This window comes from Misgurnus anguillicaudatus, chromosome 19 (assembly GCF_027580225.2).
Source record: "Misgurnus anguillicaudatus chromosome 19, ASM2758022v2, whole genome shotgun sequence".
NCBI lineage: Eukaryota > Metazoa > Chordata > Actinopteri > Cypriniformes > Cobitidae > Misgurnus > Misgurnus anguillicaudatus.
In genome coordinates this window covers 50,844,919-50,871,891 of record NC_073355.2, presented here as the reverse complement: position 1 = coordinate 50,871,891, position 26,973 = coordinate 50,844,919, and the positions used below count along the sequence as shown (strand labels likewise).

General features: G+C 38.8%; 1 protein-coding gene and 1 long non-coding RNA gene across 2 annotated transcripts in view; one reads left to right on the top strand and one right to left on the bottom strand.

The window, feature by feature from the left end:
• Nucleotides 1–26,973, top strand: part of LOC129422851 (uncharacterized) — a 469,570-nt gene that overhangs the window by 59,651 nt on the left and 382,946 nt on the right. The window lies entirely within an intron of this gene.
• Nucleotides 3,702–11,394, bottom strand: LOC141350798 (uncharacterized). Its single transcript, XR_012358913.1, has 4 exons — nucleotides 11,140–11,394; nucleotides 10,249–10,307; nucleotides 9,846–10,064; nucleotides 3,702–3,847 (listed from the first exon to the last, which is right to left on the bottom strand). It is a non-coding gene; the product is annotated as an uncharacterized lncRNA (long non-coding RNA).

Sequence of the window (26,973 nt, the reverse complement as noted above, 5' to 3'; positions counted from 1 at the left end):
CAAATCTGCACAAGCTGTTATATACCACATCAAGAGGGTGTAAGTTGGTAGCAGTTGTATTAGCATATATAACATCTGCATAGTCCAAAATAGGTAAAAGCAATTGAGAGACTATTCTTCTCCTAACTTGATAATTAAAACAATCTATCGATTGATATAATGTTTTAAGACGAAAGTTAAGATTATTGGTAAGTGCAGAAATATGAGCTTTGAACGAAAGATCAGGTTCTAACCAAACACCGAGATATTTAAATTTCTCGGTTGTCTCTAGGGGAGAAAGATCCAGATAATGCAGATTAAGCTTACTTCTATCTTTCTTAGGTTTCTTCTGGAAAAGCATACAATAAGATTTTGTTTTATTCAACAGGAGTTTATTAAAAGACAACCACTGCTGTACTGAGTCAAAATCGTGTTGTAAAGAATAATTTAAGTCTGTAGTATTTGATTTGGAGCAATATATAATTGTATCATCTGCATAAAGATGAATGTCACATTCTGAACAGCAGAGAGGCAAATCATTAATAAAAATGGAAAATAACAAAGGTCCAAGCGACGAACCCTGAGGTATACCTTTATCTGCACCTATTAAGTTCGACTGACTGCCCCCAAAGGACACACACTGGCGGCGATGATGAAGATATGAATTAAACCAAAGAAGAGATGAACGAGAAAGGCCAATTGAATATAGCTTATCCAAAAGCAAATAATGATCAACTAAATCAAATGCTTTCGTAAGATCTAAAAAAATGGCACCAGTCCACATATTATTATCTAAACTAGAAAAAATATCATTTGTAAATTTCACAATAGCAGTGGAAGTTGAAAAGTGTTTCCTGAAACCTGACTGGCATTGAGACAATAAGTTATAATGAGAAAGATGGTTAGATAATTGATCAAAGATAATTTTCTCAAAAATTTTTACAATACTATTAATAATTGAAATAGGTCTATAATTGTTCATGTTTAAAGTATCCCCTCCTTTATGTAACGGAATAACTTTTGTACACTTCCATGCCAGAGGCACTTCATGGGTTAAAAATGATAAATTAAACAACACAGCCAATGGAGAGGATAACACATCTGAAGAAAGTTTAATGAAGATAGCCTCAATGCCGTCAAGACCAGGTCCATTGCTACAAGACAGCTTACTAATGGCCAACTGAACATCATCTGATGTAACCTGTCTAAATGTGAAAGAGCCATCATAGGGCTGAGAATTAACAGTCAACTCTGGGCAAAAAGATGATGACTCTACCTGCGGTGTCTGGGAAAAATGCTGACTAAATGCATTAGAAATTCTTACTGGATCATTAACAATTTCATTATTAATTGTCATATTACTCGTAATGCTGTTAGATTTGCCAAGTAAGTCATTCATCTTTTTCCAGAATTGTCTAGGATTTCTGAAGTCATCACCCAAACTATTTCTATAATAATTAGCTTTTGAATTTCTGGTTTTGGTGGTGCACGTATTTCTTAGCCGTTTGTATTCCTCCCAATCACTAGTAAGTTTTGTACTTTTGTGTTTATTCCAAGCCCTATCCCTCTGCTTAAACAGGTTAATAAGATCTCCATTTATCCAAGGTAAATGATGACCTTTAACCTTAATAGTTGTCCATGGGGCATGCTTATCAATAACACGCATAAACTCTGTATAGAAAAAAGTCCATGCAGTTTCCACATCTGGAATAAGGCTAAGTCTATTCCAGTTTAACCTTCTCACATCATTTTTAAATAAATCACTATTAAATGATTTCCTATCACGAATCCTAATAAATTTAGGGGAAAGATGAGGAGTTGAGATTTTCCAAATGCAATATATAATAGAGTGGTCACTGAAACAATCTGAAAGAACACCTGAATTTAATATTCTGTTGGGGACTAATATCCAGTCCAAAAGAGATTTACAACTTGGACTGATCCTTGTGGGCTCTTTAATAATTTGTGTAAAATTTAAACCATTAAACATATTACGTTCAGTGAGAGTACAAGGATCCGTCCAATTTAGATTGAAATCCCCCAAAAGCACAATTTCCACTGAGTCACCAAATGATGAGACAGTAGCTAAGATATTCTTGATAGACTCAATCTTAGGAGATGTTGGTGGGCGATATATATTACCAATTATTAATTGTTTATTAGCATGAAGAATAATCTTAACAAAGATGCCTTCAAAAAGTTCAGGTTTCACTGTAGGAATAATTAATTGAGATTTCAAATTTGATGAAATGTAAGTGGCAACTCCACCTCCCTTAGTTCCCCTATCCAACCTATATAAGATGAAAGTGTCCAACTTAACATTGGAGTCTGCTATATTTTCATTTAACCAGGTTTCAGATAATGTTATGACATTGGGATTATTATAAACAAGCCATGCCCTTAGTTGATCTATTTTAGGAACTAAACTACGAATATTTAGGTGAATTACATGAAGACCTTTGCCCATTGATTACAGTTTAAAAAAAAAATAGAAGTAAAACCTACTAGACATATCTGATACACAATAATGATAGTAATTAGGGTAAGGTAAATATGAGAGCAAACCATACACACACGCATGCACACACACACACACACACACACACACACCCACACACACACACAAACACACTTAAAAAAAAAAAAAAAAAAAATCTTATATTGAAACAAATCAAATCAAATAAGTATCATTTGCTCGCTTCCCTAAAAATAACATTACTGAGCTTAATGAATCAAATTAATTTATTATATTTTACTCGATAAATAAAAGAGATCATGTCATTTCATTCAAGTGACATTAGCAACCAAGTTAAATGGTATTTCAGTTTGTTTTAAATAAGGAGCCAGGCTTGTAAGCATTGTTGGGCGTGTGTGTGTAAAGTTTTAACGCATCATCCGTTTTGGGAGACGCGGGTGTGAAGTCTTGCGATGCGGACTTGCGGAGACAGGCGTGAGTATTTAATAAGCATAGAGACACAGGCTGCGCGTGTGCGTCAGGTTTAAACACCTGTCTGTTGTGGAAGACGCGCGCGCAAAGTCTTGCAATGCGGAAACGGGCATGAGTAACAAGCATTGAGACAGACAGGCTGCGCGCATGCTTTAAATTGAAACCCCTCGTTTAGGAGAAGCGCTGTTTTTGAATCATACATGTTAAATTACTGATGTCATACGCCAGTCTACACAGCTCAACGTACGCGACGTCAAACACGCACCCAGTCTTTACCACAGGCGCTTGTAACACTAACCAGACATCCAAATGCCGCCATAACCACAGAAAATAAATAAATAAACCCACGAGCGAGCTACCTGCAATTAACTTACCGGTAGATCGCGAGCGACGTGTTGGAGACCCCTGCTGTGTGTGTATTTGTGTGCGCTCGCGTCTCATTGATTGATTATTTCATTGCTCATTTCATTGATCATTGACGTGCCCCTTCCACGTTTAATGTTTAAAAAATACGGAGGGTGGGGGAGGCAAATTTACTGGTCGCACATGTGCGACTGGATGTAAAATTCAGTCGCACACTCTCAAATTTTGGTCGCAGTCTGGAGCCCTGTTTACGTTTGTCTCTAAAACACTTTCCACACAGATGACACGTGAATAGTTTCTCTCCAGTGTGAGTTCTAGAATGTTTCTTAAGGGCACTTGCAGTTGTAAAGCTCTTTCCACACTGTTGACATGTTAAAGGTTTCTTCTCACTGTGAGTCCTCTTGTGATCTACAGGGCGTTCATCTTCACTGAAACTATTTTCACACTTTATCTCTTCTGTCTTCAGAGTTTCTTTCTGTGAAACATTATGTTTGCTTTTTACAATCTGATGTTTCTCATCCACTTCAGCTTGACTCTCCTTTTTCACTTCCATCATATCTAAAATGAAGACAGTAAATAGTTCATATTGATAAACCAGAGTGACAAAACACATTTGAGATTGTCATGTATCCATGTTATTTTTAATGTGAAGTACATTATGTCATTTCTATTGTCAATTTCTGCTCTTGTAGTTTAACTCTTGTGCTTTGTTCAAACCCCTATAACACTTGTTGTGTTTCCAATATCAACAAACATTGGATTCTATCTTTTTGTCAACTTGTTTTCTTTCAGTTAGGACTGGTTTTGCATTTCATTTTTGGGGTAATTAATCATAGGCCTAATTAATTTTAACTTTAAAAAATAGCATTATCTGTGAATAATCTGTGAATAATCTTGCAAAATTCCAGTAATGTTCAAGGCTGTAAACATTACATGGGAATTAACAGGAATATATGAGAATTAATGGGAATAAACTGGCAATTTGACAAAATTGCGGAGATGTCAAACAGGAAACTTAAAAAACTCTTGCAGCATAATTGTTAAAAACATCAAGATTTAATGCAATTTCTTCCCTGCATAATCCTCATTCACATGCACACTGCTTGCTGAAGGGCCATTGAGGCCACACCCCCTGCATGTACTTGCATTCTTTCAAAACATGCACAGATCATTTCTTGAATCCGGCACACAAAATAATGTCAAAATAATGTCAAAATGTCCATATTTGCATGTTTTCGCGTAAATTACATACATGTCTTTAAAACTTCATTGTGCAACAACATTATACCACTGTAAAGTCAAATACACTGACTGAAAAAATATTTAGGCGAGATATTTAAAAAGTAGTATCTACAATGACCACACACACACACACACACACACACACACACACACACACACACACACACACACACAAATTAAAAGAGGACTACATCAAGTCAAGCAAGTTTTGATGATAAAACTTGGATAAATATATTTGATCTATGGTATTTTAGTTTACCTAGAAAATACAACATTTATATTTAGGATTTCTGATTTAAGCAAGTAAATTTGGAATATTTCCATTAAGCTCCTATAGAAAGTTTCTGGAAATATACACTGTGTGCAGAATTATTAGGCAAGTTGTATTTTTAAGGATTACTTTAGTTATTGTACAACTACAGTGCTCTTGGTCAATTCAAAATGTTAACAAACCCTCAAACCTGAACATTTAAGTAGTAAAAGTGAAGTTTCGGCTTTCTTAAGAGAATATTTATTAGCCTGACGTTGTCATACTCAATTCTAGTCAGAATTAATATATCCGATACCGCTTCATTGCTCTATGATTATGAATAATGTCTCAACCGAAAAATGCCTCTCCACTCAACTGGATAGACCTATGACCAATCAGAGCAACGCAGTGTGTGACTTTTTTAAAATTACGTCTTTGCAGCCTGACCGAACTGCTAGTTATTTCGCTACAATGACACTAACATTGTGATTATACTAAGTCTGAGTTAGTGAACGTACATCAACACCTACTATGTTTACAACATTTCATTTATATCACAACATTAAGTATTTACTAAGTCATACAGTCAGACTATCTCTTAGTACCATTTGTACATTAGGTGAACTTCATCCACGACGATACCCATTCCGTTTGCTTGAAAAATATCGGAGCCTAGCATGTCTCTCCACTTATTCAGCAGCCATGATTCCGGGGTTCCGAAGAAGCTGGCAACGACTGATAATTATATCCATCTCATCGTGCACGCCGAGTTGCATTGCCGTGATACCCATTTCAGTTACTTCTTTAACTTTGTCCTCCATAAGTGCAACCAACTTTCGCCGAATCCCGTAGAAGGACAGCAAAAACATCTTTCCGATCAACAAATGCCTTGATCGCGTTTCTCTCTTCCTCTTTCAAAATCAATGCTCTGTCGATATCTTTTAGAACAGACTCAATGTCAGAATCCAGTCCACACATCTGAACTCTACAGCGGCAGCCATTTCTTTGTAAGTAGATTCAACACAAGCGCTATTTGGTGACGTGGTTGATTACGTTACTGTTGATCATCTGTCCATCATCGTATAAAGCACGCCCTGACAATTTGATTGGTTGACCAGCTTTGGGTCTCGCATAGTAGCTCCTCAACGGAGACCGATCATCTGTCCTCAAAATGTTGAGGGCGGGGCTAAGATCGACTGGCACCCAGGCTAAATATTTATATGTACACCATTATTAGGCAACTATTAGTGTGCAGAGTTATTAGGCAACTAAATGAAAAACTAAGATTTTCCCATCTCACTTGTTTTTTTCACCTGTTAAAGTGAGAATAATAAACAAACTCTAAATTTACAAAATAAACATTTCTGAAATAAAAAAATAAAAATCAGTGACCAATATAGTCACCCTTCTTTTCGATAACAGTCACAAGCCTTCCATTCACGGATTCAGTCAGTTTCTTGATCTGGTCAGAATCAACATTTTGTGCAGGCGCAACCACAGCCTCCCAGACACTGTTCAGAGAGGTGTACGGTTTACCTTCACTGTAAATGTCCTGCTTAAGAAGGGATCAAAAGTTCTCAATAGGGTTTAAGTCAGGTGAAGAAGGGGGGCCATGTCATTAGTTTTTCATCTTTAAGGCCTTTACTGGCCAGCCACGCAGTGGAGTACTTTGGTGCATGTGATGGAGCGTTGTGTTACAGAGGTCAAACGTTTCCTGTAGTTTTTCACCAGGCTTGTAAACACTGCAGGAGGGATTTTGGCCCAGTCTTCCACACAGATCTTCTCTAGATCAGTCAGGTTGAGAAACACAGAGTTTGAGCTCCCGCCCAAAATTATCTATTGGGTTTAGGTCTGGAGACTGGCTAGGCCACGTCAGAACCTTGATATGCTTCTTACAGAGCCACTCCTTGGTTATCCTGGCTGTGTGCTTCGGATCATTATCATGTTGGAAGACCCAACCTCGACCCATCTTCAATGCTCTAACTGAGGGAAGGAGGTTGTTGCCCAAAATCTCACAATACATGACCCCGGTCATCCTTTCCTTTAATACAGTGCAGTCGCCCTGTCTCATGTGCAGAAAAACACCCCCAAAATCATGATGCTACCACCCCCATGCTTCACAGTTGGGATGGTGTTCTTGGGATGGTACTCAACATTATCCTTCCTCCAAACACGTTTACTGGAATTATGACCAAAAAGTTCTATTTTGGTCTCATCTGACTACATGACTTTCTCCCATGACTCCTCTGGATCATCCAAATGGTCATTGGCAAACTTAAACCAGCACATCGCCTTAAGCAGGGGAACCTTCCGTGCATGCATGATTTCAAACCATGATGCCTTTGTGTATTACCAACAGTTACTTTGGAAACGGTGGTCCCAGCTCTTTTCAGGCCATTGACCAGCTCCTCCCATGTAGTTCTGGGCTGATTTCTCACCTTTCTTAGGATCACTTGCATGGAGCCCCAGTCCGAGGGAGATTGACAGTCATGTTTAGCTTCTTCCATTTTCTAATGATTGCTCCTCCAGTGGACCTTTTATCACCAAGCTGCTTGGCAATTTCCCTGTAGCCCTTTTCAGCTTTGTGGAGGTGTGCAATTTTGTCTCTAGTGTCTTTGGACAGCTCTTTGGTCTTGGCCATGTTAGTAGTTGGATTCTTACTGATTGTATGGGGTGGACAGTCTTTATGCAGCTAACAACCTCAAACAGGTGCATCTAATTTAGAATAATAAATGGAGTGGAGGTGGACATTTTAAAGGCAGACTGCAAACAGGTCTTTGAGGGTCAGAATTCTAGCTGGTAGACAGGTGTTCAAATACGTATTTGCAGCTGTATCATATAAATAAATAGTTAAAAAATCATATATTGTGTATATATATTTTTTTAGATTATGTCTCTCACAGTGGACATGCACCTACGATGGCAATTTCATACCCCTCCATGATTTCTAAGTGGGAGAACTTGCAAAATAGCAGGGTCAGGGAGCTACACTGCGACCAAAATGGTCGCATATGCGACCTTTTGAACTGCCGTTGTGACTCTAATTTTTAATGGGTCGCAAATGTGCTACCTAATGTTTTAGACCAGGGGTGTCAAACTCAATTTCATCCCGGGCCACATCAGCATTACGGTTGCTCTCAAAGGGCCGGTTGTATTTGAAGGACTGTATGAATGTATCTACTCTTTTATTACTGTACATTGCATAATTTTCTCTGCATTTGCTTACTATAAGTTTTGTTAATAACTCAATTAATACCTAGCTTTGAACGTAGAAGCCCTGGCAAATAATGACAAAGTGTATAGAGTACAACTATTCTACAGATTATTTTTTAAATAATTGACAAAAACACATGAGCACACTCAAAATTTTCTGTTATCCTTCATTGTGCAGTTAGGAAACTGAGAGGCATTTTAAGATACTAATAAAGAGTTTTACAATCTCCACCATAATATGCATTTATTAGACACAGATACTCTTGTCATTTCTTGCCTTCTTTGCAAAAAAGCTGTGATTTTTTTACCTGGCTTTAAGTGTCTGATTGACTGACGTCTCATGAGTTCAGTGTTGTAGGCTACAGATCAATAGTTTCAATCGTTTATTAAAAGTATTCGGTTTAGATGAGTCATTAGTTCACATACTTAGCGGGAATAGACGCGTTGTAAACTAATCCCAGCTGGACATCGCGAAACATTTCTGTAAACGAGACGGAAAACATTTTCTCGCTGGATGCGCGTGAGCGTGCGCGAGAGAGGGAGAGAAAGCACGAGCAGATACTGTCCGTTTCCATCTGCGGAGGTCGCATATGCAGCGTCATCAAGCCTGGATTATATAAGTTAACTGACCATTACATTCGCAAGTCATACGCACATTACAACTATTTACTATAAACGAAGAATAATATTCAACTTTATAATTGTTAATATTCTGAAACAAGACAGTCTTGATGACGTATGCCGCCTGGAAATGCGAGCTCCGGAGGCTGCAGCCTTTGCATTAAGACACAGGCACTCTAGTACGCCCGCAGGGCACTCGTTCTCTCTCTCCTGAAAACATCAACATTATCACTATAATTACATTACATTACAAAAAGACTTTGGCGGAAGAAAAATTTTTTTGGTGGCTGCTAAAAAAATCTATGTATGAAATAAAATGCAAAGAATAAAACTTATAATAACAATAAAATTATTTGCAGACTCGGGCCACATAATTAACATAATTTGTAAGCTCTCACGGGCCAGATGAAATGAGGGGGCGGGCCGGATTTGGCCCGCGGGCCTTGAGTTTGACACCCCTGTTTTAGACAATATGCTATGATTTACTATGAGCATTTATTAAAACATAAATGTGGATTTTAAGAATACGTTTTATAACGTGCTCTGAGCCTTCAACACGTTGGCTTCATTTTGTGTGAAAGCACGTCGTGTCTCTCCCTATCAGTGTGCGTTTGCGTGCTCAGCTGTTTCTCAATGAATTAGGTGCCAGAGAAAGTTTGGGGTGGTTAGATTGATGAAATATAATGTGAAATTAATATTAATTTTCAATAAATCAAAGTATTGTATTGTGTCACACATTATTAGTTCTTCGTCACATGTATAGTAGACCATTATTTGTCAGTGGGTAATAATTGCCCTTTTCACCGGCTACCACCACCAAGTAAATTTCAGATCTGTGTGAAACACTGACTGCAACGTTTAAGAAAACAAGAAGCCATGTGGTTTAAAAGATGGCAAGTAAAATAAAAAGCATATCTGTATGCAATACAGTTTCATTATTGTTCATTATTATCCAGAGCGCCTTAATATATCTTGAAAAAAACATGTGCGACCAAATCATATTTTGCGCCAGTAACTGAAAAAGTTGGTAGCGCAAGTGCCACCAGTGAAAAAGGTTAGTGTAGTTCCCTGAGGGTGTTCAAATACTTATTTTCCTCACTGTATATTGCATATTTTTCTACTGAAAGTTATCATCTCATGGATTTTAGTTTATTTTCCCCTCACGTTTCTCAATGTTTTTATGATTAATCCTCAACCATCAATAATAAAGATTGAAAAATAGGCACCAACCTATTTGTTCCTCAGTATCTTCATTCTTTATTCTGCATGGTTGTGGATCTGTCATCTTCTCAAGCTCCTCTTTCACCAGCATCAACATTATGTCATGAAGATTTCAGTTGTCACACATGGAGTGATTTCTCTGTGTGTTTGACTCCAGCATTTATTGGTGGATTGTTGTAGGAGGAGCTTCACTGAAGGTCTCAATCACTTTCACTTTATGGGTGTGAACTCAAAGTTGAAAGAAGAGACATTAAAACATTTAATGTCAGTAAAACATTCACCATTTGTTTCAGACTTTTTAAGGTTTTAGTTGTTCAGTTTATTTATGACAGATGAGTTTGTTTCTAATGTTGCCATAGATAATAATGCCATAGATCAAATATATTTATCCAAGTTCATCATTAAAACTTACTTGACTTGATGTAGTCTTTGGGGGTCAAATGCAAGTGTGGCTTCTGTAGTAGTCAAGGCCTAAAAAATGGAGAAGAATCAAACCCCTTAATTATATATGGAGGATTTCAGTGTGATTAAGACTGTATGGGGGGATGAAGGAGCATGGGTGGATGAATGTGTGGATATCTATCTATTATAGGCAGAAATATAAACAATATCAACCTTTAGTACTATATAGACAGAATTTTATTGAATTATTTGTGTTTAAACAAAATTTTCTATAAGGTGTCACAACAAACCCTCTGTTCACAATGAACCCAACTGAGGTAACGGTTACACTCCTGTCACTTTCTTTGTAATTGTACGATAACGGTAGATTTCACAAACAAACTTTAAGGGGCAGTTTCCAGGACAGGGTTTAGATTAATCCAGATTAATCCTAGTTATTTTAGGCCATTTAATTTGTTTTACAAACATATCTTACAAAAACAACAATTGTGTGCATACTGAGACAAAACAATGGCAATGATGTATTTACACTACGTCAGTGCGAGCTGTTTTCAGTCAAGACAAACTCAAATATCCATTTTAGTCTGGGAATCTGCCCTCAAGTGTTCATTTGTAGCAGAGATGTGTGTGTTGATTGTGTAAAACATATTTTTGAATGATAGAGCCAAAGCCATGAAGCCTTAGTTTGTACCCCGCTCTCCCCTAACGTTACTAAATATAAAAGGTAAATAGAAACTATAATAAGAAGTGATAAATACAGATGCAGTTCTCAGATAATTTTAAAGTTGTCTGAATAACGCGCCGCACATCATCTGTTTTTAGTCCTCTCTACAGTACACTGGTTCATAATACATGGGTACAAACATTGAATAATATTGGTATTAAACGTGCTGGACATTACCTCAAAGTACACATCTGTATGAGTCAGGAGATGTTTATGACGCTGTCCGGACAGTCCGGGTCAGATTTTCAACTTCATCTCATTGCTAACGGTTAGCGTATTAAGAAATCCTGTCTTCTGTTGACAAGCCAATAAAATAATCGAAGACGGATTAATTATTTCAATGTACACAGAAGCATTTACACGTGAAGACACCATACTCTAGTGACGATCGCTTTAAACACTGATTCGCGAGGCTTCAACACGAATCTTTTGATTCGAATCTTCTTCTTCTGGAGTTTTATGGCGGTTGGTAACCCAACTTGGTGCACTACCGTGCACTACCGCCACCTGCTGAACTAAAGTATGGCGCACAGACGGGCAAGGAAATAAAAACACTAAGGGGTGGTTTCCCGGACAGTGATTATCTTAAGCCAGGACTATGCCTTAGTTTAATTAGGAAATATACCTACTTTAAACAAACATGGCTTACTAAAAACATTACTTGTGTGTGCATTTTGAGGCAAAACAAAGGGTACTGATGTATTTTAAAATATGTCAGTGCAAGTTGTTTTTAGTTTGGACAGCTCTTACATTTATTTTAGTCTAGGACGAGTCTAACCCCTGTCCGGGAAACCGCCCCAATATTATATGACCCTATATCTTTAACAAAATTTATGTCTCTAGACTTCTATTGCTCTAAATTACATTCCAAAAAGCTTTGTATAGTTTTTATGCCCAATTTTTCCATTTCCCGAATTAATGATATTCTTTCATTTTTATACTATTGATAAAATATGCTCTATTGTCTCTGTTTGACCACAATGTCTACATTTACCTGTTGCATGCTTTCCTATTTAAAAAAAAAATGAATTATTTAGTCCAGAATGTCAGATTTGAAGACATGAAACTATATAACTGTTTGGCTTTAAACTTAATGTTTAAGATTAGGCATTTCATGGTTTAAATTTAAATTATTATTTCTTTTGCACACATGTGAATTGAACACTATATATGTTTTTTGGTATATACAATCAACCCCAAATACCAATTTATTATTGAATTATCAGTTTAATGGACTTCTTAAAGTTAGCAAATTTGCAAATAGAGCATGTAAACACTAACAATATATTTACACTGGAATATAGGGTTGTTATAAAAATCTAAATAAAGAGGAAGGCAGTCGACATATCCACATTTGCCAATTTGCAAAGGACTAAAGAGCGAGTATTAAAAGCACACTGTAATGTTACATTAACCCGGAAAAAAATTTAATAAGTATAACACACATTACACTGAATTCCCCATTAGTCATTTCAGTCGTTGCCTGGTATTGTAAATGTCTTTGTGTGTGTGGTTGTAGGTGCAGAAAACCTGGGTCTTTTATTTTGTATTTTGCTCGATGTTTCCAGGTGGTTTGGTCACATGACTATCATGGGTATTTACCTGGTGGCATTTCCTGTTTTGTTTAGCAAGTGTTTAGGTGTGTGTGTAGAGAGGGGGTGAGGAGCTAGGAGTGTTCACTTTCTGTTGACCGTTTTCATTTAAGTTTACGTTTACTTTCATGTTCATGCAGTAGGATGCATTTTTACCAGCCAATGTTCCTACATGGATGTTCTGTCTTAATAAACGTCATTGGATTTTAAATGCAACGAAACGCGTCACGGATCTTTCCTGCTGCTTAGCCTCTCAGCGGCTATAGGCTGCCGCTACACTTAGTCAACAGAAACTTCACAACTTTTGGGTCACGGACGCAATTTGGAAAAGGCTGTTTCTGCATACAGCATTGCGGCGGACACACACAGTGAAGTGGATCGACGGACACACACACCGTGAATTGGATCGATGGACACGACGCACATACAAACGGCAAACGAGGTATGTCAGCGGTTATGAATGGATTGTGGCTATCGCTGTTGTGGAAGATGCTGTCGTAGTCGTTACGTTGGATTGGTGTTGGATTGCAAGTGCTTTGTGTTTCACCTGCATATTTATGGGCTCTCGGTGCGGCCTCGTTATGTTCATTAATTGTTTGGTTCTGTGAGCGCGCTGTTTGAAACGCAGCTGACGTTGTCATTTGTTTTGGAGAATGAACTCGGAGGATATGGAGCACGCTGCTGATAGTAGCAAACGAGAGCACAAGCCCACGGAAAAGGCGCTGTTGGCTAAAATTGAAGTCTTGCAAAGGGACCGCAAGATTAAAGTGAATAAAGTGAAGAGTATGATTGGGTCAATGAAAGGGCTGATGAAACGTGATGACAATGCATCTCAAGTGTGTTCAATGCTGAAAACGATACAATTGCTTATGGATGATGCATCTGTGTTACATAAAAGTGTATTGCCTTTACTACCCCCTGAGGAACAAAATAGACAAAATGAATGGTTTGATTCAATCTTGAAATATCATAATGGTTTTGTGGATGATGTACAACAATGGATGAATGAAACTGGGAAATCTTCCCCCCGCACTGCTCTTCCTGATACCCATGAGCTCAGGGTTGAGAAAGTAGATGTAACATCTCAAGGGGTTTGTGCGTCTGGTATTTCACCCTTTGTTGAAGTTGTGTCCACAACACACAATGACCAGCTCTCTAATGCTCATCAACAAACTGAAATGGATTTTGGAAACTTTGAAAATGAAATTCAACCTATGGACAGTGTTTCAAATATAAGCAGTAAGAGATCTGGAACGACATCTCATGGATCTCGATCGAGTCGATCTTCAATCTCCTCCACTCGTCTGAAAGCTGAAGCTGACCTGGCTGCTTTATTGGCTTCTCAACAAATGCTCCAAAGGAGACATGATTTAGAGGAGCAAGAAGAATTGTTGAGGAGAAGGAAGGAAAAACTAGAGTTGGAAACTAAATTAGCAGAGTCAATGGCACGAGTAAAGGTGTACCAAGATGTGCATTCTGAATCTCCTTCATCTGCTCATAGAACTGTGCCTAAACCTATTCATCCTGATGCAGAATCATTTGTTCCTTCTGCCAGTGGAGCAGCGGCATCTGAGTCTATTTCTGTACCGCATACATCACATGTGGATAACACGCAAAGGATCTCAAATCATTCTCTATCTCAGCCAGTACAACCATCATCAATGAGATCTAAAATGATACATTCACAATCAACATTGCCTAATATGTCTTCATTGGATAATCAGAATATTGGATATGCTCACGGGTCAAGACCAAGTTTTCAAAATGATGTGACCCACACAAGAATGCTTGAGCTTATGGGTAAACAAAATAGCTACTTTATTAGTAAAACAGCATAATATGTCTTCACTTCCACCCAGAGAAATACAGTACTTTGATGGAGATCCACTGCGCTTTTATGAGTTTATGCGCACATATGAGGAAGTGGTGAAAAAGAAGGCAGACAACTCTGGAGATTGTCTGCACTTCCTGGAGCAATATACACGAGCACAGCCAAAAGAACTGGTTAGAAGTTGCCAGCTCATGACTCCTTCACAAGGTTACTTAAAAGCTAAGGCATTGCTTAAGGAGAACTTTGGCAATGAGGTAAAAATAGCTGCATCATATATGGAAAAGGCTCTTTCATGGAAAGCTATAAAATCTGAAGATGCTAAGTCCCTACAAGAGTTTGGTATTTTTCTGAGGAGTTGTTGCAACGCTATGCAAGACATTCACTATAAGAATGAGCTGAATCTCACCACTAACATGCAAGTTATTCTCTCAAAGCTTCCTTATAAACTCAAAGACAGATTGAGAGTCGTTGCATATGAGTTAAAGGAGCGACGCCACATTCAAACTACCTTTTCCGATATTGTTGACTTCATCGAGAGACTAGTAAAAATTCTATCTGACCCTGTGTTTGGTAATATTCAGGATGTATCACCTGCTGGAGGTAGGAAAATGAACATCAAGGCAAGCCAGCCAAAAACCAGAAGCAGTTTTGCAACCACTATTACTGCTACGCCTGAAATAAAAGAACACCGTAAGATATCAACCAACAGAATCTGTCTCTTCTGTAATGGTGAACACCTACTGGATGTTTGTAATAAACTTACCAGAAAAAGCCACAGAGAAAAGATGAATTTTCTGATGACGAGAGGAATTTGCTTTGGCTGTTTGAATACAGGACACTTTAGCAGGGACTGCAAAAGGAGAAGTATTTGTGACATATGTAATTTTAAACATCCAAGTCTCCTTCACATTTAGCCTCACGAAAAGGTAGACACTTTGGACAAGAAAGCTGAATTCAAATCGCCAGTAGCCAGTGCTATGGTTTCCCTCCAAACTAGTGGTCTTACTGGGGCTGGTACTGACAACTGTGCGTTATCTATCGTTCCAGTGTGTGTTAAATCTAAAAAGGGAAACAGTGTGGTGATAACATATGCTTTTCTTGATCCAGGAAGTTCCGCTTCTTTCTGTACAGAAAGTTTGATGAACAAGCTCAACCTCCCTGGAAAGAAAGTTAACATTCTTCTTAGAACTATGAGTCAGGATAAATCGGTTGGGAGCTACGTTCTAAAGGACCTGGAGGTTTCAGGGTTAACTCAAAGGGATACTTCACCGATTTAGCATTCAGCTTTGTATCTGTAGAAACCCGGCAGTATTACTGAATGACCATGTTTCCCTCCCTCATTTCCCCCTGAGAGGAGAGATATCTGCATTTTGGTTCTGCAAAAAAGTCCTCCGATGATGTAATATGACGATTTTTGCATCATCGGAGGACTTTTTTGCAGAACCAAAATGCAGATATCTCTTATCTCAGGGGGGAATGATGGAGGGAAACATGGTCATTCAGTAATACTGCCGGGTTTCTACAGATACAAAGCTGAATGCTAAATCGGTGAAGTATCCCTTTAAGAATACTACTGTACATTGCCTGAAGTGTATACACAGAAGACCATGCCTGTGACCACAGCAAACATTGCCTCACAGAATGATCTTAAATGTTGGCCTTATCTGAGTCATATCTGCTTACCTTTGATTAATGCTGGGATTGAGCTTTTGATTGGAGCTAATGTTCCAGAAGCATTGGAGCCCTGGGAGATCATACGCAGTCAAAACAATGGCCCACATGCTGTACAGACCCTGTTTGGATAGACTGTTAATGGACCGCTTAAAGGAGTAGGCATGAATGGAGATGATGCTGTCAACCAACTTCCTGTGACTGTGAATAGGATTGCTGTAATGAAGTTGGAAGAATTGTGGAAGCAGCCATTTAAGGCCGATTTTCCAGAGACTGCTCATGAAGAAATGGCAGGAGCATCTAAAGAAGATCAGCAGTTTTTGGATTTTGTGTCCAATTCAGCAAGACTGAAGAATGGTCATTATTACATTGGCCTACCATTCAGAGATGCTGAAGTAGTTATGCCTATGAATAGCAAAATCGCTGAACAACATGCTTTAACTCTTCAAAAAAGTTTAAAGTGAATCCTTTCTTTCATGCAGATTACAACACCTTTATGGGGGATGTGATACATAAGGGTTATGCAAAAAAGGTATCTGCGGCCGAGCTGGAGAGACGTGATGGACGTCTGTGGTATTTACCCCATCATGGTGTATACTAGGGGTGGAACAATACATGTATTCGTTTCGAACCGAATCGGTACGGGGGTCACGGTTCGGTGCATGAATTTAAACGGAGAATACACGGTATGAAAATAAAAAAAACTTGCAAAATAATTAATGTAATGCGGAACTACTGTTAGATCCGCGGGTTCTTTATGGACAGCTAATCTGTTGCCCCGCTTTAGCTCTGAAGCTCTGATTGGCGCCGATGCAGCCGAGCTCCGCCTATGTATGCGCTCTATCAGAGCCCGTCTACATTCTGGCACTCTGCAGTTTTTTGTCAGGTTCACGGTCCAGTGAGTGAAATAGCAGCGACAGCGAGTATGGCAAATGGTGGTGAGGATCCGCCGGCCCCTTTAAGATCGCAAGTTTGGCAAAACTTCAGTTTTCCAGTCAGTTACAATAGTACAGGCGAGAGAGTGGTGGAAAAGACGAGGACTGTGCGTCGGCGTTGTTCAGCAGTTGTTAGGTATGTGAGTGGAAATACATCTAATCAGGGCTCTCAAGTCTCACACATTCACCTTGACAAACACGCATTTCAGTCAGTTCAAATGCCACACTTTGTATTTCTCACGCTGAGAAGTAGGAGATAAATTCTCCTGCTATATACAACAGGCATACGCAGGGCAGTTCTGTCGAGTTCAGCTGCTTTCAGTTTTTTAAGTGTGCTAAACTTTACGCAGCGCCATCAGCGTCAGAGTACCGCGAGAAATCTTGCGGAGGAGGCTGATTTCAAATCGCTCTCGCGTTACTCTGACGTCATCCACTTGTCGTTTCTTGCAGCGCCTCGTGAAGTCGTACACACCTATTAATTCATCCTACAAGCCTATTTTTTGTTCTTTAGTACATTAATATGAAATAAGGCCAAAAATGTAATTTAAACATGTATTTAGATAACACTTGTAATACATTTGAACCCCTATTTGTATGAAAGATGAGTACAAGATTACTTAAAGTGGTATATATTTTTGAAATACGAGATAGTATGTTAAATGCATTTCAGTTCATATTCATGACATCTCAAAATAACACTGATAAGGACACCTATGTTTTTAAGATTAGCTTAAAAAAAAATGCCTTCTTCATTTTTGTTTTGCTTTTTTCCTCCATTGTACCGAAAGTGAATCGAACCGTGAAGCCTGAACCGAGGTACGAACCGAACCGGGACTTGTGTGTACCGTTCCACCCCTAGTGTATACCATCTTAAAAAACATAAGATCCGGGTTGTGTTCGATTGTGCGGCTTCTTATCAGGGTACATCACTGAATAGTAAGCTTCTACAAGGTCCAGACTTAACCAGTTCTTTGGTGAGTGTACTTGCACGGTTTAGACTGGAATCTGTTGCCCTGATGGCCGACATCGAAGCTATGTTCCACCAAGTCAGAGTTCACCCAGATGACTGTGATCTCTTGAGATTCTTGTGGTGGCCAGAAGGTAATGTAAACAGCAGTCTAGAGGAGTATCGAATGGTGGTGCATTTATTTGGGGCTACGTCGTCACCAAGTTGCTCGAGTTTTGCATTGAGGAAATGCGCAATGGATCAAAAGGTTCTATTTGACCCCAAGACAACGGATGTTGTTTTCAACAATTTCTATGTGGATGACTGCCTTGTTTCTGTACCTTCTGAATCAGATGCTGTGCAGCTGTACAAGGATCTTACTAGTATGTGTGCTAAAGGTGGGTTTCGTTTGACAAAATGGACGAGCAACAGCCGTGCTGTATTGGGTGCTGTGCCTGAGGGAGACAGAGAGAAAAAGGTAAAAGATTTGGATCTGGATCGTGACACTTTGCCACTGGAAAGAGCTTTGGGAGTGCAATGGTGTGCCCAATCGGATGCCTTTCAATTTAAAGTGGTAGTGAAGGATAGGCCTCTTACCAGGAGAGGGATTCTCTCAGTGGTTAGTTCGATCTACGATCCTCTGGGGTTCTTGTCACCTGTGATCCTGTCTGCCAAAAGGATACTGCAAGATTTGTGTAGAGAAGGAATTGGATGGGACAATGATATTCCTTCAGTGTATGTTCAGCGTTGGATGAACTGGCTGGATGATCTGCATCACTTGGAGAGTTTTAAGGTTAGAAGATGTCTGAAGCCTGATGGGTTTGGAGAAGTTATTTCTGCTCAAATGCATCATTTTTCAGATGCAAGCGAGCAAGGATATGGTGTGGTATCCTATATGCTGCTCCATAATGACCAACAGCTGGCATATTCTACCCTGCTGGTAAGTAAGGCAAGAGTTACACCATTAAGATCCATCACAATCCCTCGCCTGGAACTTACAGCTGCCACTCTTGCAAGCCGTATCGACAAGATCTGGACAAAAGAGCTTAATATGCCCTTTCAGAACTCTATTTTTTGGACTGACAGCACTTCAGTACTTAAATATCTTCGAAATAGGACCTCAAGATTTAAGTGCTTTGTGGCTAATAGAGTGTCCGAAATCCTGAAGGTTTTTGATGTAGCACAACGGAGATATGTGAATTCGCCAAACAATCCAGCAGATCTGGTGTCTAGAGGAGCGAAGGTGAATTCATTTTTAAAGAATGAGATGTGGATTTCTGGTCCTAAATTTCTTGTTCAGCCACAAGAGGAGTGGCCAGTGGACCCCACCCATAAGGACGCAATATTGTCTCACGATCCTGAGATTAAAAGGAGTGCTTTGGTAAATGTGACTGAAGTCAATGAAAATTCTGACTCCATATCACGTCTCTTTGTTTACTTCTCCTCTTGGATTTGACTAAAGAAAGCCGTAGCTTGGATCCTTCGTTTGAAACACATCTTGTTGGAACGAAGTAAGAAAAGGAAACAACTGCAGGCTGAGCTTATCTGCTCTGATAAAGACCTACATGAACAAGAGATGATTGTTAATCAGGAAATGCAGAAGTTTGAACCCACAGTTCGTAAGGACTTTCGTCAGAAGAATTGGAAATGGCCGAAATGGAAATCATCCGACTTTCTCAGAGAAAGAGGTTTCCAGAGGAACTAAAGAGTCTACGTACATGCGGAGTAGTCAAGCGAAATAGTCCCCTCTACAGTCTTAATCCAATACTTCAGTCTGATATCATCAAGGTTGGTGGACGCCTTGATAATGCATTGATTCCTGAACACTCTAAACACCCAATGATACTGGCAAAAGACTTACACATTTCTAACCTAATCCTGCGACAAATTCATGAAGAAGTAGGACATGGTGGACAGAACTTCATGTTGGCGACTCTTCGACAGCGATATTGGATCCTTGGAGCTAGCGTAGCCATAAGAACGCTTCTGTCCAAATGTGTAGTGTGTAAAAGGTTCAACGCAATTGCAGGTCATCAACAGATGGCTGATTTGCCTCCTGATCGAGTCTCACCAGACAAACCACCCTTTACCTATGTTGGATTGGATTGTTTTGGTCCTTTTGAAATAAAGCGAGGAAGAACCACTCTAAAGCGCTACGGAGTCATCTTCACTTGCTTGACCATCAGAGCCGTTCACATTGAAATGGTAGCATCACTGGACACCGACTCATTCATTCACGCACTCAGACGTTTTATAGCTCGACGAGGACAAGTTGCTGAAATTCGTTCGGATAATGGAACGAACTTTGTCGGGGCTGATCGTGAATTAAAAGAGGCAATACAAAGTTGGAACCACAACCAGATAAACAATGTTCTTCTACAGAAGAAGATTAAATGGACTTTCAATCCTCCTGCCGGTTCACACCACGGAGGGATCTGGGAAAGGCTCATCAGATCAATAAAGAAAATACTGAACTCCATCCTTCGAGGTCAAAGTTTGAATGAAGAAGGTCTTCATACTTTCCTTTGCGAAGTGGAGTCCATACTTAACAACCGGCCCATAACCAGATCATCTTTGGATCCTAACGACTTGGAAGCTTTAACACCTACTCATCTCCTGCTTCTAAAACCAAAGTTTACACTACCACCTGGATTGTTTGAAAAGGAAGATTTATATGCCTGTCGAAGATGGCGTCAAATTCAGTATTTGGCCGACCAATTTTGGAAAAGATGGATTGGTGAATATCTACCTCTACTACAAGAACGCCAAAAGTGGATGGCCAAGACACGGAACTATCAGCTGGGAGATGTTGTACTGATAGTGGATGAAAACGCTCCTAGAATTTCCTGGATCATGGGCAAAATTATCCATGCGATAACTGACAAAAAAGGATTCACACGGCAAGTTCAGATCAAGACTAAGAGTACCTGCTTGACTAGGCCAATCACAAAGATTTGTCTTCTTCTTGAAGCCGAGGGATTTAAAGATTGACTGTTACTGACTTTTGAGAGCTCTCAACTGACCCCTTTTACTTGACCTTTTGACCTTTTTGACTTTTTGGCTTTGACTTGATTGAATTACTGACTTTACTGACTTAGACTGGACCTTTACATTAACTTTACTCGGCTACAAGGATGAACTAAATGAACATTTGAAATGATCTGGACATTTTCACACACATACATTTTTCACATTTCCTTAAGCATTTTGTAAAAAAAAGGAAAATCATGTACAACAATTAATTATGTAATGTGTGTTAATATTGTTGTTCTTATTCTCATTGTGTCTGTGATTATTACAGGTTTATAGTGTAATAATCAGGGGCTGGAATGTAGGTGCAGAAAACCTGGGTCTTTTATTTTGTATTTTGCTCGATGTTTCCAGGTGGTTTGGTCACATGACTATCATGGGTATTTACCTGGTGGCATTTCCTGTTTTGTTTAGCAAGTGTTTAGGTGTGTGTGTAGAGAGGGGGTGAGGAGCTAGGAGTGTTCATTTAAGTTTAAGTGACCGTTTTCATTTAAGTTTACGTTTACTTTCATGTTCATGCAGTAGGATGCATTTTTACCAGCCAATGTTCCTACATGGATGTTCTGTCTTAATAAACGTCATTGGATTTTAAATGCAACGAAACGCGTCACGGATCTTTCCTGCTGCTTAGCCTCTCAGCGGCTATAGGCTGCCGCTACAGTGGTTGTATCCTGCTTTTTTACTATTAAAGCAACACTATGAAGTTTTTTGACCTTTAAATAATGTCTCTAAAATTATTTCAGTGATAGAACAACTTTTATGTACTGTTGCTGCAACCTGAGCAGCCTCCTAGCTGCTACAAGCAGACTCTGAAAGTGGCGGTGGAGGGTAGAGCACACAGCCCCGCCCCTCACCCTGCCTGCAGAAGAGTGTCTGAAAACAGGCACTGTTGCGCTTTTCAACCACATGGGGGAGCTGTAAGTCATTTTTACATGGAAACTACATAGTGTTGCTTTAAAGTGCATGGCTTTTGTATTCACTCGTCCTCATCATCTCTTCATACCAGCATCCGTAACAATAAAAAGACTTGAAAAGTTTTGAATTGAATGAACAGCTACCATTTATTTTGCAAGGCCGGTTAAATTTAAATAGATAATTTGTATTCAAATTCAAAGATAACAACATTAATATCAAACATAAAGATCAGCATAGAAAATAAGTCAAGGAGACAAAGTCATACCAATAGATACTCTAAGACAGAAACAGAGTTGTGTAGAAAGATTCTTGTTAAAAAAAATTCCCTAATGTTTGAATACACTGCAAAAAAATTATTTTCAAGAAAAAAATTCTTAGGATTTGTTTCTTGTTTTAAAAACATCTAAAAGCTTTTTCTTGATGAGCAAAACGACCCAAGAATAAGTCTAGTTTTTAGACCAAAAATATTCAATTTAAGTAATTGTGTGCATAAAACAAGCAAAAAAAAAATCTGCCAATAGGGTAAGCAAAAAATCTTGAAAAATTTTCTTAAACTCTACATTCAAGAAAAATTTACTTACCCCATTGGCAGAGTTTTTTGCTTGTTTTATGCACACAATCACTTAAATTTGATATTTTTGGTTTAAAAACTAGACTTATTTTCTTGGGTCGTTTGTCTCATAAAGAAAAGCATCTTAATTTAAGACTTTTTAGATAATTTTACTGAGAACAAGACAAAAATACTAAGTTTTTTTTTCTTTAAAATTATTTTTTGCAGTGTATGAAAGGTTTTTCTCCAGTGTGACTTCTAATGTGAGACTCAAGTCCACTTTTATCTTTGAAACTCTTTTCACACTGAAAACATGCGTGAGGTTTCTCTTCAATGTGAGTCATCATGTGTATCTTAAGTTGAATTGTTTCTGGGAAACTTGTCACAATGCTGGCATGCGTGTGGCCTTTCCCCACTGAACTTCGCATTGTCCATTGTTTTCAGTCTGTTTCCACACTGTTGACACGTGTAAGGTTTCTCTCCAGTGTGAATCTTCATGTGTAAATTAAGGCCAGATTTTGATGTGAAACTCTTTCCACACAGATGACATGTGTGTGGTTTCTCTCCAGTGTGAATCCTCATGTGTGCTGTGTTTTATTACTTAATCCATTTCGAGCCATTCAGATCTGTGTATATGTGTATCTACGTATATGGAGCCAAAATATGATGTGTGGATGAGTTTATGTCGGTATGTATATACAGTCTTGTTCAAAATAATAGCAGTACAATGTGACTAACCAGAATAATCAAGGTTTTTAGTATATTTTTTTATTGCTATGGCAAACAAGTTACCAGTAGGTTCAGTAGATTCTCAGAAAACAAATGAGACCCAGCATTCATGATATGCACGCTCTTAAGGCTGTGCAATTGGGCAATTAGTTGAATTAGTTGAAAGGGGTGTGTTAAAAAAAAATAGCAGTGTGGCATTCAATTACTGAGGTCATCAATTTTGTGAAGAAACAGGTGTGAATCAGGTGGCCCCTATTTAAGGATGAAGCCAACACTTGTTGAAAATGCATTTGAAAGCTGAGGAAAATGGGTCGTTCAAGACATTGTTCAGAAGAACAGCGTACTTTGATTAAAAAGTTGATTGGAGAGGGGAAAACCTATAAAGAGGTGCAAAAAATGATAGGCTGTTCAGCTAAAATGATCTCCAATGCCTTAAAATGGAGAGCAAAACCAGAGAGACGTGGAAGAAAACGGAAGACAACCATCAAAATGGATAGAAGAATAACCAGAATGGCAAAGGCTCAGCCAATGATCACCTCCAGGATGATCAAAGACAGTCTGGAGTTACCTGTAAGTTCTGTGACAGTTAGAAGACGTCTGTGTGAAGCTAATCTATTTTCAAGAATCCCCCGCAAAGTCCCTCTGTTAAAAAAAGGCATGTGCAGAAGAGGTTACAATTTGCCAAAGAACACATCAACTGGCCTAAAGAGAAATGGAGGAACATTATGTGGACTGATGAGAGTAAATTTGTTCTATTTGGGTCCAAGGGCCACAGGCAGTTTGTGAGACGACCCCCAAACTCTGAATTCAAGCCACAGTACACAGTGAAGACAGTGAAGCATGGAGGTGCAAGCATCATGATATGGGCATGTTTCTCCTACTATGGTGTTGGGCCTATTTATCGCAAACCAGGGATCATGGATCAGTTTGCATATGTTAAAATACTTGAAGAGGTCATGTTGCCCTATGCTGAAGAGGACATGACCTTGAAATGGTTGTTTCAACAAGACAATGACCCAAAACACACTAGTAAACGGGCAAAGTCTTGGTTCCAAACCAACAAAATTAATGTTATGGAGTGGCCAGCCCAATCTCCAGACCTTAATCCAATTGAGAACTTGTGGGGTGATATCAAAAATGCTGTTTCTGAAGCAAAACCAAGAAATGTGAAATGAATTGTGGAATGTTGTTAAAGAATCATGGAGTGGAATAACAGCTGAGAGGTGCCACAAGTTGGTTGACTCCATGCCACACAGATGTCAAGCAGTTTTAAAAAACTGTGGTCATACAACTAAATATTAGTTTAGTGATTCACAGGATTGCTAAATCCCAGAAATTTTTTTTGTACAAAATAGTTTTAAGTTTGTACAGTCAAAGGTAGACACTGCTATTTTTTTTAACACACCCCTTTCAACTAATTGCCCAATTGCACAGCCTTAAGAGCGTGCATATCATGAATGCTGGGAATCTACTAAACCTACTGGTAACTTGTTTGCCACGTAGCAATAAAAAATATACTAAAAACCTTGATTATTCTGGTTAGTCACATTGTACTGCTATTATTTTGAACAAGACTGTATGTAAAGTTAGCCTTTATAAAAGTGAAAGACTTGTCTAAATATCTGAAAATCTAGTTGACTCTCGAGTCGCTTTCATTCCAAAATGGCGGATTCGTAGGGCTGCTGCTGGGCGCTGGTGTTGGAACGTTCTATTGACTTTCACTTCTTGTCAACATAAGTTCTTTGATAGCACGCAAAGAGCCAACTGGTGAGTCCCAATTCGCATACTATCCGTCCTAAATAGTATTCAAAACTAGAATTAGTACGTCCCAAATCGTAGTATGTTGAAATGAGTATCCCAAATATACCCGGATGGTCTACTATTTCCGGTTAGATTTCGAAGTGCAGATCGATCCACACTCTAACGGCTAATATTGCCCACAACCCAATGCGTGCTAAAACTGTAATTCTGTGTAATTCTCTGAGTGTCATGATCATTTCATTAGGTAAATGGGAAACTGTCTTAAATGAATAAGTCAGAAAATATGACTGAAAACATGTCATTAATATGAGTGAGAAACGCCAAGCCCGCAATTTTAATAATTATGAATAGGAATAACTTACGTACATTGTATAACATATATGTTTTTCTTGTCATGGTTAAAAAGGAAAAAAGAACAGATGCAAAAGTACACAGACAGCTGATAAGCTTCAATGTATTTATTACAAAATGAAATATGATATAAAACCACTCATTAAAAGTACAAAACTTTTGTACAACATGAAGTAAACACAAGTAAAAAAGGTTGAAGTACAAAGGCAGTAATTCAGTGTTAAGGTTCTATAGCAAATATATGTGTTTTAAGTTATGAAACTTAACTTTAACATCAGTTAAAATGATAATAACATATAACAGACTTCAGGTAAATAATAAAGAGAAGTAAATTGATGAGACCAAATACCAGTTAGGGTCTGTTTACACTTGGTATTAAGATGTGTTTTCATTGATCGGATCACAAGTGGATGAGAGAGACACATCACGTTTACACCTGGTATTTAAATCCGTCTCTTTTGTCCACTTTTGACCGCTTCTGTCCTAAATACTTTGAGAGGGTGGTCTGTGAGACAGTGGGCGAGTCTCTCTGCTGTCATTAAACGCAAGCGGGAGTAATGATGAGTTTATATGGACGAGAACTAATATTATGTCGGAGTCCGCTGCTTATTTAGCAGGTAAACATGCTGCACATTGTTTTGTACGTGTGTACATAAGAGTTTTCTCTGAATTTTCAGCGCAATTGATGAAATAGGATCGCACAACTTTCACATGCTTTCAAAACGAAACTACGGAGATCAGCCGCTTTAGTTTTATCAACGAAAGGCTAAAAATAGAGCTGTACACCGTGTGTTTACGCCAGAAGTCAGAAAAGACTTAAACATTGTGTTTAATAACTCAGATTATAAATGGATGGGGAGAAGGCGGTCGCGTGTGGCTGTTCGAACACATTTAACCACATGTGCATTTACACTCTAAAAGCAATCGGATCGAAAGGGGTTTAGACTACATCTGAATTTGGTTGAAAGTGGTCGAAAGTGGACGAGCTCAAAGCGTTTTGAACACCGTTTACACCTGGCATTAATGTCGTCCACTTGTGATCAGATCGATGAAAACGGATTTTAATGCCAAGTGTAAACAGCCTCTTAGATGCACTATATTGACAAAAGTTTTGGGACACCTGCCTTTATATTCTTAATCCAATATATATGGTTTAATTTGGAGTTTTGTCCACCCTTTGCAGTTATAACAGTTTCAACTCTTCTTGGAAGACTTTCTACAAGGTTTACGAGTGCGTTTATGGGAAATTTTGACCATTCTTCTAAAAGCACATTTGTAAGACACTGATGAAGGCCTCGCTCATAGTCTCTGCTCTAATTTATCCAAAAGATGTTGTACTGGGTTGAGGTCACGACTCAGTGCAGGCCAGTCAATTTCTGCACACTCGCTCTTTGCTTTGTGCACTGGTGCACAGTCATGTTGGAACAGGAAGGAGCCATCCCTAAACTGTTCCCACAAAGTTGGAGCATGAAAATGTCCAAAATGTCTTGGTATGATGAAGCATTAAGAGTTCCTTTCACTGGAAGTGATTGAAACACCTGAATTCAATGATTTGGAGGGGTGTCCCAAAACTTTGGACAATATAGTGTATATCCAAAGGGAATATTTCATGTTTAACTATCAGACACTGAAGGGCAGAGCAGCTGCACTGAGACAGCAGCAAATTTCAGAAGGACTTGCAGAGATGACTCTCTTTGATC